Source organism: Beta vulgaris, chromosome 5, assembly GCF_026745355.1.
Source record: "Beta vulgaris subsp. vulgaris cultivar EL10 chromosome 5, EL10.2, whole genome shotgun sequence".
NCBI lineage: Eukaryota > Viridiplantae > Streptophyta > Magnoliopsida > Caryophyllales > Amaranthaceae > Beta > Beta vulgaris.
This window is the reverse complement of record NC_079206.1, coordinates 56,747,757-56,761,663: the sequence shown is the minus strand read 5'-3', so window position 1 is coordinate 56,761,663 and position 13,907 is coordinate 56,747,757.

Genomic DNA, 13,907 nt, shown 5'->3' with positions numbered 1-13,907 from the left:
GGGATTTTGTTGTATACATAAAGTAAAAAAATTAGTAAAAAATAAGAAAATAAGTGCTAGCTATTAACTAGTGGTTGTTAGGTATTGGGGTATGGAGATGGTAATTGGAAGATGAAGGAGAATGAACAAAGTGGCGCCAGATTCATTGCGTAGAGGGAGAATGTGGCATGCGTTTGTGGTGAGACGAAGCATGGACGAAGGCTTTGGCCTCGTCAAAACTTGCTCCTGCAGGTCTGGGCGAGCCAAAGAGCTGGAAGAATCTGCTAGCCTGCAAGTTGTGTTCCTACGCTCGCAGGGTTTCGCACCCCGCGCCCGCATACAACAACTAGGCCAAGATCGTGGGCTTGGCTTGTGTGTTGTATCTTGCTTAGCTTTACTTCTTCTACTAGGTTCCTATTCCTCTCATTAACATATAAATAGGTTTAGAGTTTATTCATCATTATTACTCTAAGATTAGAAGATAGAGTTTTAGGAGAAATCCTTGAGAGCTTATATTCACCATTAAAAAATCATTTTTTTATTCCTAGTGCATATTCTTCTTTTCTCCCAGTTTTCACGTTAAAATTCCTTTGTGTCTTTTATTATTACTTTCTTCAATTTCATTATTCTATTATTGTTTGACATTGATTCCAGATTGATAGGCATACATCAGAACATAAAATTGGTATCAAGAGCAAGGTTTGTGTATTGTCTAGATCTAGAGCAATTAACAATGGAGGATGCGAAGGTTAGAATCGAGAAGTTTGATGGAAAAGATTTCGCCTTTCGGATGATGCAAGCGGAGGATTTCGTGTACCAAAAGAATATTTGTCAACCGCTCTTAGAGCAGAGGCCATCATGCATGGAAGAGGAAAAGTGGAAGGTTCTCAATCGTGAGGCACTTAGAGTTGTTTGTTTGACATTGGCACGGATTGTTGCCTTTAATGTCAAGGATATCAAAACTACAACGGATCTAATCAAAGCACTATTAGATATGTATGAGAAGCCTATGGCTAGGAATAAGGTATTTCTGATGCACATCTTTTCGATTTAGAGATGATTGATGATAGTTCTACTGCTGAACATATTAATGAATTTAATTCAATAATTAGCAAATTGACATATGTGGGAATCTCTTTTGATGATGAAGTTGAAGCCCTAATTTTGTTATCGTCTTTGCGTATTGCTTGGCAAACTGTTGTAACTGCTATTAGTAATTATTCAGAAAAATTTAATCTTGATGATGTATATGTGACTTAATTTTGGGGGAGAGTATCGTCGAAAGGGGGGTATGAATCATTTGGGGTTATAGTGCTGAAAGTAGTAGAGGAAAAAGGAAAACAAAGGAAAAAGGGGGTTCATCTCAAAATAGATCGAAGTCAAGGAGGCGGAGTAAGTCTAAAGGCAAAGCTGGTATTGTTTGTTGGAAATGTGAGGGGGAAGGTTCATCTAAAGAGGGAGTATCCACAACCCAAGAAAAAGGGTGGCATGCCTAACAAAAAGAAAGCAGTGATTTTGACTCATCAATTTTTTCCGCAACAGATGAGATTGGGGACACTTTGATGTTGAGCGTTTATAGTCCCAAAGAGTCGTGGATACTTGATTCGGGTGCATCTTTTCATTCTTCACCTTGTAACGAGTTGTTTCATAACTTCAAACCAAATAACTTTTTGTTTTAGGCTATTTTCTAGAATGATCCTCACATTTTCATCTGCGTCTTAGGTACGCCCAACTTGTATAACGTTATTAAACTTAATGATTTGACGCCATTGAAAAGGTAAAGAGTCTTATCGGTAAGTACTGAATGCACCTCATTTTATCTTTCAAATCAATATGTCGTGCAAAATAGGACAAAAAACATATCTTCAAACTCTTATAAAGTGAAAGGTAAAGCAAATTAATATAGGGGTAGATCCCTAGATATAACTTCATAAGTGAGTAGAATAACTCTTTAGTGGAGATATAATGGGATTTTATTGTATACATAAAGTAAAAAAGTTAGTAAAAAAATAAGAAAATAAGTGCTAGCTATTAACTAGTGGTTGTTAGGCATTGGGGTATGGATATGGTAATTGGAAAATGAAGAGAAGGAACGAAGTGGCATCAGATTCATTGCGTAGAGGGAGAATGTCGTATGCGTTTATGGTGAGACAAAGCATGGACGAAGGCTTTGAGCTCATAGCAGCTCGCAGGCTTTGAGCTCACAGCAGCTCGCAAGCTTTTGCCTCGTCAAAACTCGCTCCCCCAGGTCTGGGCGAGCCAAAAAGCTGGAAGAATATGCTAGCCCGCAAGTTTTGTTCCTACGCTCGCAGGATTTCTCTCCCCGCACCCGCATACAACAACTAGGCCAAGATTGCGGGCTTGGCTTGTGTGTTGTATGTTTCTTAGCTTTACTTCTTCTACTAGATTCCTATTCCTCTCATTAACATATAAGTAGGTTTAGAGTTTATTCATCATTATTACTCCAATTGACATCTGTGGGAATCTCTTTTAATGATGAAGTCGAAGCCCTAATTTTGTTATTGTCTTTGTGTATTGCTTGGCAAACTGTTGTAACTGCTATTAGTAGTTCTTCAGAAAAACTAAATCTTGATGATGTATGTGACTTAAATTTGGGGGAGAGTATCTAGCGAAAGGGGGGTATGGAATCATCTGGGCTTATAGTGCTGAAAGTAGGAGAGGAAGAAGGAAAACAAAGGGAAACGGGGGTTCATATCAAAATAGATTGAAGTCAAGGAGGCGGAGTAAGTCTAAAGGTAAAGCTGGTATTGTTTGATGGAAATGTGAGGGAGAAGGGTCATCTAAAGACGGAGTGTCCACAACCCAAAAAAAGGGTGGCATGCAGTGATTTTGACTCATCAATTTTTTCTGCAATAGATGAGATTGGGGACACTTTGGTGTTAAGCGTTGATAGTCCCATAGAGTCGTGGATACTTGATTCCGGTGCATCTTTTAATTTTTTCACCTTGTAACGAGTTGTTTCATAACTTCAAACCAAATAAGTTGGGTAAGGTTTATCTAGCTAATGATAAAGCCTTGGAAATTGAGGGGAAAGGAGATATGATGATTAAAGAATATGATGGGGGCACTTAGAAACTACATGATGTTAGGTACATTCTAGGGCTAGCAAAGAATCTAATTATGTGGGTCATCTAGACTCAAGTGGTTACAGGACTATGTTCGGTGGAGATGGATAATCTCTAAGGGTTTCATGACCTTGGCTAAAGGAACCAAGGTTGGCACATTAAAAACTACTATAGGGTGTACGAACATGTTGGTTGTGACCACAACGGATGAGACCAAGTTATGGCATTCTAGACTTGGTTACATGAGCGAGAAAAGGATGAAGATTTTAGCTTCGAGTGCAACTTGTCAGGATTGACATCAATTGACATGAAATCTTGTGAGAGTTGTGTATATGGCAAGAAGAAAAAGGTTACTTTCATTAAAAGCCAAGAAACAGTTGAGAAGTGAGAAGTTAGAATTGTGCACACTGATTATGGGTTCCTTTCCTAGTAAATCCCTTGGAGGCTAACGGTATTTTGTTACTTTCATTGATCGCTACAATTTGAAAGTGTGGTTCTACTTCATGAAGCGAAAATCTGAGCTTTATGAAGCGAAGATCTGAGCTTCATGAAACTTTCAAGAAGTGGAAAGATGAAGTCAAGAGTAAGACTGGTAAGAAGATAAAGTGCGTTTAGTTTGATAATGGAGGTAAGTATGAGTTGGCAGAGTACAAGAAACTCTGTGAAGAGTACAAAATCATTTTAAAGAGGACTATTCCAGGAAAACCTCGACAAAATGAGGTTGCGGGAAGTATAATGTTGCATAAAAGGCTACCTAAGATATTCTGGGTAGATTCAGTTAGTAAACCAGCTTTCTTGATTAACAAAGCGGCTTCAATTTCTTTGGAATTCAAGATACCTGAAGAAGTGTAGAGCACGAAGGAGGTGAATCTTTCTTACTTGAAGCTCTTTGGTTGCGTTGCTTATATTCAAACTGAGAATTGTGACAAGTTAGACCCAAAAGTTGCTAAATATTTCTTTATTGGGTATGGTTCTTAGAAGTATGGTTATCAAGTTTGGGAACCATAAGATAGAAAATTTTTGAGGCACTTTGATGTGACTTTTGATGAGACTAAGTTGTACAAGGATGTGTATGGTGTTAAGTCCGATGGTACTGAACTAGTGAGAGTTGAGAAGGAGGAGTTTGTGGAGTTGGAGGGCATATCTGATGAAGATGTTCATATTCCAGAATGGGTTGAACAACATGATGATGAGGTTCACACTCATTGATGAGGACCAGATTCGGGAGAGTCGCATTTCTAAGGATTAGTGATTCAAATGGTGCTATTGTTACTAGTACACTAGTTATAACAGGCTCTCATTCTAGTACAAGGAGAATAGTCTCACATGTTGACTTAAAAAAGTCTACACGGGTGATCAAAGCACGTATTCAATATTCACCTTCTATGTATTATTTGTTACTAACTGATGCAGGTGATTCAGAATGTTATAAAGAAGTTGTGAATTCGAATAATTCATCTGAGTGGGAGTTAGCCATGAAAGATGAGATGCAACCCTTGAAAAATAATAAGACAAGGGTGTTGTCTAAGTTTCCTTCATAAAAGAGAGTACTTAGAAACAAATGGGTCTTTAGATTGAACAAGGGGTCTGATGGGAGTATTAGGTACAAGGCGATATTAATGGTTAAGGGGTTTATGCAACATGAGGGTATTGACTACAATGAGATATTTGCTCCACTTGTAAAACTTACTACTATTCGCATTTTGTTGGCTACTATTGCTTCAGAAAATTTGTTTCTAGAACAAACGGATGTAAAGACTGCGTTTCTACATGGTGATCTGGAGGAGGAGATCTACATGAAGTAACAGGATGGGTTTAAATTTCTCAGGAAGGAGAATTTGGTGTGCAAGATGAAAAGAAGCCTTTTATGGTTTGAAGCAAGCTCCAAGACAATGGTACATTAAGTTTGACAGCTTCATGAGTAGTAGTGGATTCGTTAGAGCTGATAGCTATCATTGTTGTTATTTTGAGAGGTATGAAAATTATTATGTTTAGTTACTTCTGTATGCTAATGATATGCTGATTGCTGGTATAAGTATGGTGGTCTTAATAGTGTAAAGGAGAATCTGTCAAAGAAATTTGAGATGAAGGATTTGGGTGCAGCTACATAGATATTAGGCATGAGGATTTTCATATATGGTTCCATAGGTATGTTGAATTTATCTCAAGAAGCGTATATTTAGAAGGTGCTTAATAGGTTTAATATGCAAGATGCTAAGCCTAGGAATTCCCAGCTTCTGAGCGATCTCAAATTGACAAGGGAGGATTCATCTATAACAGATGAAGAAAGTGAGCAGATGGCCTCTCTGTTCCTTATGCTTATGCAATTGGTAGTTTGATGTATGATATGGTTTGCATCAGGCCCGAAATTGCTTTTGCAATGGGAGTTGTGAGTAGGTTCGTTTCTAATCCTGGATTAAAACAATTGGGAAGCTCAAAAGTGGTTACTCATATACTTGAAGGGTACTTTTAGTATGGGGATTTGCTTTTGGAAGAAAGGAGTGAAGCTTGAGGGGTTCGTTGATGCTGATCTTAGTGAAGATATCGTTACAAAAAATAGCACTATGAGGTACATGTCTATTGTTGGTGGTACTACAGTTAGTTTGAATGTTTGATGCCCAAATTACAGAAGTGTATCTCTTTATCTCCTACAAAGTATGAGTATGTGGCTATGTTGGAGGCGAAAAAAAGGAGATGAAATGGCTTATTTGTTTCTTTGACGAGATGGGAATATGTCAAGAACGAGTTGTGCTTTTACAGTGATAGTCAAAGTGCGGTGCATTTGCCAAGAATCCTATGTATCATTGTAAGACCAAGCACATTCGATATCGCTTTCACTACATTCGTAGTTTGGTGGAAGAGAAGGTGTTGGGTTCTAAGAATCCAACGAATATGTTTACCAAGAGTGTGACTGCTGACAAACTAAGGTTGTGTAGAACCTTGATGGCCTCTGGTAATTGTCGAAGGAGGTTGTGCATTAAGAATTGAACAGATGATATGATGGTGATTATGTTTATATTTGATGAGTTTGTCTCCACTTAGATCGATCTCCAAGTGGGAGATTGTTGGGTATTAGAGTGTGTAGGGTGTGCACGGTCAAGGACTGACGGCCCGATGGACCGGAAATCTTGTATTTTTTGGACCGAGACGAACAAATTTCGGTCCGATCTAGACCAGTTTTTCATGGTCTGGTCTGGTCCAGTCTTGGACTTGTTAATTGAACCGAAATTTATATTTTTTATAGTAATGAATAGTAGGTTTTTAACTTACTAAATTTCTACCTTTTGAAACTTTATTTAACCTATAAACTTTTTTTTTACTAAAATAATAGAATTCTGATCCAACTGGTCATGACCGGAATTTTTCGAGTTTGGACCGGACCAGACCAGGCTGAAAACTCGAAATCATGATTTTTTTGGACCGAGGACCGAACCGTAGATTCCGGTCCGATCCTGGTCTTTGCACAATCCCTAGAGTGTGGAGATGGTAATTGGAACATGAAGGAGAAGGAATGAAGTGGCGTGAGATTCATTGCATAGAGGGAAAATATGTGGTGTGTGTTTGTGGCAAGACGAAGCATGGATGAAGGCTTTGAGCTCATAGCAGCCCGCAGGTTTGGGCGAGCCAATTAAGAGCTCAAAGAATCTGGCATCCCGAAGGTTATGTTCCTGCCGCCACATGATTCCACGCCCCGCACCCGCGTGTAGCAACTAGGCCAAGATTGTGGGCTTGGATTGTATGTTGTACGTTGCTTAACATTACTTGTTTTACTACTTTTCCTATTTCTCTCATTAACATATAAATATGTTTAGAGTTTATTCATCATTATTACTCTAACATTAGAACCAAAAGCTTTATGAAAAATCCTTAAGACCTTGTATTCAGCATCAAAAACTTATTTTTCATTCCTAGTGTATATTCGCGATATTTCTCTCGGTTCTCGGATTTTCACGTTAAAATTCCTTTGTGTCTATTTATTGCTTTCTTTAATTTTGTTGTTCTATTATTGTTTGACATTGATTCTAGATTGATAGGCATACATACGTTAGAATTTACAATAGTAGCACCTAGCCATATCAATAAACAGATCAAAAAAGTATTCTAGAGGTTTGATAAACGAAAAGATAGAAGGAGAGAAGGACTATAAATGGTGTAACAAATATTCACAATTAATAATAATTATTAATATGATCAATTAATTTATCAAATTAAATTAGTCTCTTTGAAATGTTAGGCAATTTACCATTTTTAATTACTCCCTCCGTCTTTTTTTATTTGCTACAAGCACTTTTTCACAAAGACCAAGGAAAAGGGTGGGGACCACTGTGCAGAGGGTGTGCAGTTGGTGATTTAAAGAAAAGTAATGGTGCTTAATTAACTTGTGATAAAGCAGATTAAAAGGCAAAAAAAGCAGTTGGCCCACATTCTTTTAAAAGTAGGCGCCACATATATTGAAGAGGGATTTCATTTCCCTCCAAAATTTTTATACAACAAAGGAACTAAAATTTTCTGTTACAATTATACAACCAAAGGGAACTAAAATTTTCCCTCCAAAATTTTTAAGCTAGATTACATAACAGGGTTTGAAAATTTCCCCAAAAATTCGAAATTAAGGGGGAATTGAATTTTCCCCCAAAAAACATGAAAAAAAATCCTAACAAACTGTGGACTATATATACACAACACTTTTGCACTTGCATTTAATTTTTTCACCACTTCCATCAACCAAACCAAAGACACCAACCAGCAGCCTAAACCACCATAAAAAACACCAAACAGTAGCCATTTCCTTGGGGGGGGGGGGTTGGGTAGATTAACTCTCAGATAAATCATCATAGAGTTTTATAAGCCATTTCTGATTTCATAGCTTCACTTGAGGAAGTGTGGAAGCTTTCTCAGCTTGAACATGTCTGGCATCCATAGCTTAGCTATGGCCCCCTAGACAGTTCTATTGATAACACTTCAACACCATCCCCATCAGCTCTTAATTCACCACCAAATTACCCAACTTTTGATCTGAATGACCCACTGCCAAAACCAAAACCAAAACCAGTACCACAACCATTACCAGAATTACAAGTTCAACCACAACAAGAGGCTTTTGCTTAACAGAGCACCAGCAGCATCAAGGAAGAAGAAAATTTCTTCACAACAATGGAACATGGAAATGGTGAAGATGAGGTTGTTGCTGAGTGGTTAGATGATGACTCAGATGTCACGTCTCAGAATATGATTGGACAGATAGTGAATCAGATGAAGAACATGAAGAACAGCAACAGCCAGAACAAGTGGTCAATAGGACCCATTTTTTGCACAACCATTCAAGATGTCATGTTGCAAACAGGCTACAACAAGTAGCTTACACAAAAGTTAATGGCAGATTCACTATACCTCAGGGGGTTGTAAAAAGAATTGCAATTGAATTGAATACTTCAAGGTGGACAATTGGAAGAATATGGAAGAATGTAAGACAACAACTTCAAGAAAATGCAAGAATAGATGTGAATCACAGAAAAACAGGGAGGGTAGGAAGAAAAAGAATTCAATTGGATCCTCAAAGGTTAATGGCAATTCCTCTAAGAAAGAGGACTACTAAGAGCAACAGCAGCACCTAGGATACACAGGTCTACATTGCACAGGTTGGTGAAAAGGGGGCAATAAAAAAACACACTAATGCCATAAAACCACATCTGACCACAGCACATAAGGTTGCAAGGGTGTGTGGTGTTTGGGTTCTATCATACCAAACACTATCCAAACAATACCAAAATTCAGCAACATGTATAATTTGGTTCATGTGGATGAGAAATGGTTTTGCATGAGCAAAATTTCTCAAAGGTACTACCTAGCTCCGGGTGAAGTGAGCCATATAGAAGATGCAAAAGCAAGAGGTTCATAGTCAAAGTCATGTTCATAGCTGCACTAGCAAGGCCACACATTCATGGATGGAGAGGTCAGTTTTGATGGGAAGATAGGAATCTTCCCATTCATAGAAGAGGTGGCAGCAAAGAGGTCAAGTTGTAACAGAGATGTGGGTGTTGAAACCAAAGCTCAATTAAGCATCACAAAAGATGTCATAAGGGAGAAGTTCATAAAGCACATACTACATCTATAAGAGAAAGTGGCCAGAGGATGGATGCAAGCAAATATGGATTGTCCAAGACAATGCAAGGCCACACATAGCAAGTAATGATGAGCAGTTCATGTTGGAAGCACAAAAAGATGGTTTTGATATCAGATTAATCAATCAGCCAGCACAGTCACCAGATATGAATGTGTTAGATCTTGGTTTTTTTAATGCAATTCAAACCTTAAAAGATCAAATAGCACCTAGAAGTGTGAAACAGTTGGTGAAGGCAGTGAACAAGGCATTTGACAACTATGATCCTAAGCTATCAATCATATTTGGTTAACTCTACAACAAGTGATGAAGGAGACTATAATAGTTAAGGGTAACAACAATTACCACATACCACATATGGGGAAGAAATCACTTGAGAGGAGGGGTGAGTTACCAACAGTATTGTCATTAGCCCACAATTAGTAGAAGAGAGCAGAAAATGGGCAGAAGAAGGTCATCTTAAGATGACAAGAAGAAGCAAACTATGGGGATGAAGATTCAGATGATGGTATTGGGATAATATAAAGCAAAAACAGCAAGCAATGGGCATTTGAAGGCCATTTTTTGGGCATTAGAGTGCAAGAACATTTTGTAAGTAAAATACAACATATATAGGTTGTTAAACATTTTGTATATGTAGTTAAAACATTTTGTACTAAACTTTACATTTATAATATGTAAACATTTGGGTTATGTTAAGTTAAAAAAAAAGAAAAACTTCATATAACATCCATAATAAAAACAGTTAGTAAAAAAAAAGTTCAGTATGTAGGTTTAAAAAACAGTAGTGATGTAGTATTTCATGTTAAGTTAATAAAATAGTTCATGTGAAGTTATGGTAAAAAAAAAAGGTTCATGTGAAGTTAAGAACAAAACAGGGTATCATTGTATCAAACAAATGATTGAGAAAAAAAGAAAATCAAATTAAACATTGTTGCAAGAAAAATTCAATTAGATTTCATTTTTTTCTCAATCATATTTAAGACAAAATGATAATGAAGGCCAATTTTTAAAAAACACAGTTAAGGCATGATTAAAGTTCCTCTCAGGGAGTCCCCACTCATCCATAATACTCAACACATGCTATTAAAACAGAAGAAAAGTTGAAAAGAAGAGCACAAAAAATTGGTGGCAACATGAGTATACTGGTCTTAAAAGGCATAATGTCCAAAGTATAAATCATCAGACCTCATTTATCATTGAGGAACATAGTGCACCTCTCATGTAAACTTTCTATATGTCATTAAAACTCTATTGGACAGCCAAAAAAAAAACCAAAATATAACACATATGCCTCATCAATTCTTTATACTACTATTCTAATCATTTTACCACTGATTAAATGCAAAATGGAGTAAGAATTTGGATGTAACATCCTATTTCATCATAGAGGATCACACCAACACACACACAAAACTATTAGCCCAACTAATACCCAACCAACCCATGTAATCCCCCAAGACCCCTATTTAATCCCCCAACTCCCTTTATAATCCTTCCCTCCAAACACAACATATAAACAGAACAAATGAAGGCCAAAAATAACATGTTTTAACAGTTCAAGGCAAACACAACATATAAACAGAACAAATTAAGGCCAAAAATTACATGTTTTAACAAATAAAGGCAAACACAACATATAAACAGAACAAATGAAGGCCAGAGAAATAACATGTTTTAACAGATCAAGACAAAGACAACATATAAACAGAACAAATCAAGTCCAAAAATAACATGTTTTAACAGATCAAGACAAACACAACATATAAACAGAACAAATGAAGGCTAAAAATTACATGTTTTAACAGATCAAGGCAAAATAACATATAAACAGAACAAATCAAGGCCAAAAATTACATGTTTTAACAGATCAAGGCAAACACAACATATAAACAGAACAAATGAAGGCCAAAAATTACATGTTTTAACAGATCAAGGCAAAATAACATATAAACAGAACAAATCAAGTAAAAATAACATGTTTTAACAGATCAAGGCAAACATAACATATAAACAGAACATATCAAATTACATGTTTTAACAGATCAAGGCAAAATAACATATAAACAGAACAAATCAAGTAAAAATAACATGTTTTAACATATCAAGGCAAACATAACATATAAACAGAACAAATGAAGGCCAAAAATAACATGTTTTAACAAATCAAGGCTACCTAAATATATTTTCGAACAAATCAAGGCAAAATCAACATGCGTATGAACAAATCAAGGCAAAATAACATTTATATAAACAGATCAAGGCAAACCTAAACTTATTTTCGAACAAATCAAGGAAAAAATAAACAAATCAAGGCTACATAAACTTATTTTCGAACAAATCAAGGAAAAAATAAACAAATCAAGGCCAAAAATTACATGTTTTAACAGATCAAGGCAAAATCAACATGCGTATGAACAAATCAAGGCAAAATCAACATGCGTATGAACAAATCAAGGCAAAAACAAGTAAAAAACACAAAAACCTATACATGCAATCTAATCAAACGCAACCCCACAGGCAAAGCATGTTAAAAAAGCTTCCTAAAATTGTAAAAACAGAGATTTAAGTTAAGGAGTGGACCGGTCTGAGCCAAAATTAGAAAGGGGACGCTGGGAAACCATTTCGAGATGGTTTTTTACCAACAGAGGTAAGATCGCCATGATTTAAAGCCTTCCGGTGGTGGATCTTGCGAGTTTTCCATTTTTTTGCCCTCAACTACACCACCAAATTGAAGATCTGGTGGTTTTCTTGAAGGCGCGCCACAAGCCCAACAAAACGAACCAAAATCCAAGGGTTTTTTTGAAACCCTAGATTTTTTTGCCTCAGCATCGAACTCGTCCATCAAATCAAAGAGCCGTTTCTTTGAATTCGGAGTTAACTCATCCATCATATACCCAAAAAACACAAGAAACAGGGGACTCGCTTTTCTTAAATCACTCAAAAACCACAAAAACTAGGTTTATAATGATCGCAGAAAAGAGTAGAGAATTAATCTACTGTTTTTTTCAACAAATTTGGAGTGTAAAACCCTAGATCTAAGGGTTTGAAGAAGAAGAAGAGAGAGGAAAGTGAGCGTCAGAAGGAGAGAGAGAGTCAGAAGGAGAGAGAGGAAAGCGACGGAAGAAATGAGTTTAGGGTTTGGAGGGAAGGATTATAAAGGGAGTTGGGGGATTAAATGGGGGAGTTGGGGGATTTAATGGGGAGGTTGGGGATTAAATGGGTTGGGTGGGTTTAGTTGGGCTAAATATTTTGGGCTGATGTTTTGAGGGATTTGGTTTATTATCATTTGTAGTAAGATTGGCAAATGTAGCAAATAAATTGAGACACCTCTAAATGGCAAAATGTAGCAAATAAAAAAAGACGGAGGGAGTAGTAGCTAATGCGGCCAAAGATAACTTAAGAATATACTTCCTCCGTCTTTAATTAGTTGTTATATTGTTGTCATGTTGTTGGCACAAGTATTTAGGAAAGGATGAAAAGTGTGGTGGAGACCATAACTTTATGGAAAAATGAAAAAATATTTGAAAGTTATAGGTAGGAAAATGACAAAAACAAAATGAAATATTGGTACTTTTAGTGGACCATGATTATCAATAAAGAAATATAGTATATAAAAAATGACATTTATTTATGACAAATGTAGCAAGTAAAAAATACCGAGCTATGAGTACTTGAGAGAGCTTAGTAACCTAGTGCATGGATACAGGTAAATGCACCTTGCACCTTGCACCTTGGTGTATGATGATCAAAATCTAATAGATTTAACAAAAGCTAAGTAAATTATACTCCCTATGTTTCTCAATAATAGCACTAATCATCTGACTTTCACGTTTGTCAATGTATCTCTAAGATTAATCCGACAATATTTTACTTAATAACATATGTAGCTTATACTTTATGATAAAAAAAAGTTATAATCAAAGTTAATAGATGAATAGTACGAAAATCAAACAGTTGCAGGTATGAAACTAAGAAAATTATTATTCTTGACAAGGGATTGCTCATTGACCAGTTAATCTGTTAAAGAAATAAAGTTGAAGCCCTTTTATACTTGATAGTCAACAATACTATAAGCAAATGAAAGAAGTCAATAATAATCATTATGAAATTATTCATAGTGGCAAAAAAGATGAGGGGAGAATAATTACAATGTAATTCCTTTCAAATTCTTTGACATGTAATTCCTTTCAAAAACATACTCTAAAGACATATATAGTGACAAATAATAATGAATCAAAAGAGAGACAAAATGACTAAACTTTAGCAATAAAATTGCAACTTTAAGCATGCTCTGTAGCTGTGGGCTGCCTAAACTTAAACTGTTGAGATTGTCATTTTCTTCACATTTGCTGGCAAAAGCTGAACCGTTCAGCCCCACTAAAGAAAAGGATTCTTAAATTTATACAACTTTATAATGGTTTTTGCATGTGATAGATACAAGTTTAGTGAGTGAGTACTGAGTGGCCATAAAAATCCTTGAGACAAAAAGAAGTAGAAACTTGTAGTGGTCACACAGTGGATTAATACTCAATTTCCACTTCTCCACTTACTTCATAAATTATGTAATCACAAGAGATACGTTTTCAGATATTTTTACAGCTGCTTGCTTTCAAACCACTTTCATTCAGATAGTCTACGCGTTAATTTCGTATGAAATTTCGTCTGAAAACTTTACATTGTGCTATCGCTATCCATGTGCATTATGAGCAACTTATTAG